General features: G+C 35.3%; 1 protein-coding gene across 2 annotated transcripts in view; it reads right to left on the minus strand.

Annotated features, from left to right (window-relative positions):
* The window catches only part of LOC109837354 (acyltransferase-like protein At3g26840, chloroplastic), a 34,430-nt gene that overhangs the window by 27,776 nt on the left and 2,450 nt on the right, over positions 1-4,204 (minus strand). The gene's annotated exons all lie outside the window — the stretch shown is intronic.

A 4,204-nucleotide genomic window follows, 5' to 3' on the forward strand; every position in this document is an offset into this window, starting at 1 on the left:
TATTATTAGTTGGCGCCGGTGGGTGCGTGGAGAGTCCGGTCGTTGATCAGGTAACTTACTTCTGCTTTGCATCTTTGCGGGAGCTTGCTCGGGCTGATTAGTGATCGATATGACGGAATTCCAATTGAGATAGGTTTAGGGTATCACCTAAATTCTTTGCGGCCATGCCGGCGGGCTCGTTTCGAGGGATCTCTTGTTTGTTATCAGTCATTGAATAAGATCGATCAAAGCGAGGCCCCCGCGATGGGCGCCAACTGTCTCTCTGCGAGAAGAAACATGATGTGTTGGGTCCACTGGATTGGACTCGAGGTTAGGGGCCCCTTGATTGTCCTATATAGTAGTCTGATGATGATGATCTGTATTGGGTGGCGCTACAGTCACACCCCTAACCATACCCCAACTAGGGGTGTGCAACGGTCGGGTCGGTTTGGTTTTTACCAAAATTTGAACAACCGAACCAAACCGTCTATAATTCAAAACCGAACCGAATTGTTGCAAGTTGGTTCGGTGCGGTTCGGTTTGGTTTGTTCGGTTCTAACTTCATCAAACTTCTTATCAAACAACAAACTGTGTTAAAGAAAAAAAAAGATATCAACAAAGTAGGAGATTATGAAGCATTAAACACTGATATAATGATATTGTTTTTAATCCATAATAATTCAGAAAATGAGTTTAGGGTTTGAGTCTTTGACTCTTTAGGGACGGGTCGGGTAGGGGTTGAGATCAGAATGGGTAGTATTGCACTATATTCGGTCGGTTCGTGTCGGTTCGGGTCGGTTCGAGTTGAAAAGTTTTCAAACCGACCCGAACCACCTCATAAAACCAATTTTTCCGGGTCGGTTCGGTCGATTTTTTCGGTTTGGACCGAACCATGCTCAGCCCTACCCCCAACCACACTCCTCTCTCGCTACAGTGTACTGGGGCCCACATGAGAATTTTTTAAAATTTTTCATGTGGACCTCAGTGCACTGTAGCGAGAGAGGAGTGTGGTTGAGGGGTGTGCCTCTAGCATTTTCCATCTGTATTTGGGATTGCCTGCGAATGTGAGGGAAATCGCCAGATTGATGAACGTGCGGGTTGCCCACTAGGGCCCCTTCGATGCATAGGTGAAGTCTCTTGATGAAGAAGACTAAACAATACGAATTCAGGCTAGGGTTTTAGAGTGAGGTTCATGGATTGACATCGACAGCGTTGATAAATCAAGTACGAAGGATCCCTTACCTGGGTATGCGATAGCAAATATATATCTATAGGGATTTGCCTGGTCAGATTAGGTAATACGTGTGCCACCATCCTAACGGTTGTGGAACTCCTTGTTGATGCAAGAGAAACATAGATATAAAGCTAAAAGAACATTTCATGAAGATTTTATTTTTTTAAGCGATTTAATTTTTCTTTAAGTTGACATCCTCAGTTAAGATTGAGCTTGCTATTTAATTATGATTGAAATTTTTATTTTGTTATGATGTGTCATTGGATCTTATTTATTAGTTAGGATTAGACTTTATTTTATTCCCATATAAGGGGTTGTATTTCTTTATTTTAGGGGGAGGAGAGAAAAATATTTGTGAGAAACCCTATATTTGAAGCGCTCGGATGCGAAGCTCTTCTTTTCTATCTTTTCTTCTTAAATGAAGAGTATAGTTTTAATATTTATTTTTTATTTTTATCCAAATAATCAATCTCAATAAATCACTATGATTTTGTTCCTCATCAATTAGTATCATAGCCGAAGAGATCCACCATTGATAATATAATTGATAGTTCTTCAACGCCATGCAATTTTAAACTCAAGAATGCTTTAAGATGGAGAGATTTGAAGCAGGACACATCAAATATGAATCTGAAAAAAAAAAGATTTGATGAAGATTTTACTTAGGAATTTATTTTTTTAAGGCATTTGATTTTTCTTTTAGTTAAGATCTTTAGCGAGGATTGAGTTTTTTAAGTTAGGATTGAATTTTTTAAGTTAGGATTGAATTTATTATTTTGTTAGGATGTATTATTTGATCTTGTCTATTAATTAGGATTAGATTTTATTTTATTCCTATATAAGGGGTTGTATTTCTTTATTTTATAGGGGAAATATTTGTGAAAAAACCCTACATGTGTATTGCAACTAGTATTAGACATGCGAGTTGCTGGCATGTGACGTTCCCGAATATACGCCCATTGTTTGCATCTTTTTTCTTAAATAAAGAATACAATTTTAATATTTTTTTTTTATCTAAATAATCCCCTCAAGTGATCTCTACATTCCGTTCCACACTATTAGGCATTGGCATGCAAGTAAACCCCATGTATTCTAACCTCGTTGGTCGAGGAAGGTTTCTCCTACGTGTGTATAAATTCAAGTTGCTACGGTAATTGTTAATTTATAGGGACTATTATCAATTAATATCCCTTAACATGGAATGTTAAGGATATTATATGATTATCCTTAATTATCCTTAATTAGACGAGCTTACATAAAACTTGACTGGGCTGGAGCGAGGCATGAGATCTAGACTGAGATAAGAATAGCTGTCACGGGTCATGACCACCTTATATGGGCTTGTTAGGCACTGTTTGGCAACCAAAAAAAGTATCTTATCTAAGAGCTTGTGTCTTATTGACTTGGTCAATAAGCTAGTAGAGCTGTTTGGTAACCAAAAATAGAAGGAGATTATTTTGGAGATTGTGTCTTTTGCAAGTAGCTTTTGGAAAGCTATTTCAAGTAGCGTTTGTCTTTGGGAAGGAGCTGTCAAATTTTTTCTTCCGTTTTTGCCCCTAATAATTTTAATTTTATATTAATAATATTGCATGACCTTTTTAGTCATTTAACAAATTTAAGCTAGTTGTACAGCTTCTTTTGCCAAACAGCTCTAGTCAATCAGCTAGCTACACAGCTATCAGCTTTCAGCTATAATTTCACAGCTTTCAGCTAACTTGACAGCTTTCAGCTATAATCTCGCAGCTTTTAGCTAGTTTTGCCAAACAGAGCCTTAGTCGGTCTTAAGAGCCGAGAGTTGTTTAAGATAGCTACATGCACATGTTCTACACTAGTGGCGTTAAGTTTTTTTCACCTGACCGCTGAGTTGTCTGCTTATGTGGTATGATTCGCCTAATCCGAATGTTAAATTTCAGTTATATACACAACAATTATTATTATTATTATTATTATTATTTAATAAGGGTTTATTTTCATAGGATTTCTAGGGTTTGTGTTGTTTTACTCGTACAGAACGGGGTGTGCTTTATTTGATCACACTTCCGCTACATCATTGGGAATAGAGAAAAAAAAGAATAATCAACATTATAAAAGATAGAATAATTAGTTTTATAGTTTCTCTTATTATGCACTTACATACTCTCACTTGTTTTGGCAGCACCCAAGTATCCTAAAGTTTTTAAGTTGTATTTTAATACTCTATACTACGCAACGTGAGAATATTCCACTGAAGATTTCCATATGACACGCACGCGGTAATTTTAAAACTTTTAACCCTTAATTCTTGTTAAATTTACTGTTAAATCCACAATAACTCTATTTTAAAACTACCTTGTTTGTATATATTTTAAAATAGGGAAAAATGCTTCCCACCCCCCAAGACTTTGTCAACGGGTGTTTTACCCCCAAAATAAAGATTCTGTTCTCTGAGCCTCCAAAACACAAAACCCAAGACATTAAAATATGTGAAGACCATAATACCCTTCTCTCTCTTTTTTTTATTAAAATATGATGAGCATTATTTTATTATTTTAGTTTTTTCTCTCTCTTTATCATGAAGTATTGAGATGATAGTTGAAATGATTGATGAGAATTATTTTATTATTTTTGTTTTTTATTATTTTGGTTGTTTGTATTTGGAGATTGTTAAAGTTACGGGTTAATTGTTAAGGTTACGAATTAATTGTTAATGTTACGGGTCAATTGTTAAGGTTATGAATCCTCTCTCTCTCTCTCTCCTTCTTTTTTTATTAAAATATGATGATGATTATTTTATTATTTTTATTTTCTCTCTCTTTTTATCATGAAGTACTAAGATGATAGTTGAAATTATTAATGAGGATTATTTTATTATTTTTTGTTTTTAATTATTTTGGTTGTTTGTATTGGGAGATTGTTAAAGTTATAGGTTAATTGTTAATGTTACGAATTAATTGTTAATATTACGGGTCAATTGTTAAGGTTATGAATCCTCTCTCTCTCTCTCTCTCTATA

The sequence above is a fragment of the Asparagus officinalis genome, chromosome 4 (assembly GCF_001876935.1).
Source record: "Asparagus officinalis chromosome 4, Aspof.V1, whole genome shotgun sequence".
Classification (NCBI taxonomy): Eukaryota; Viridiplantae; Streptophyta; class Magnoliopsida; order Asparagales; family Asparagaceae; genus Asparagus; species Asparagus officinalis.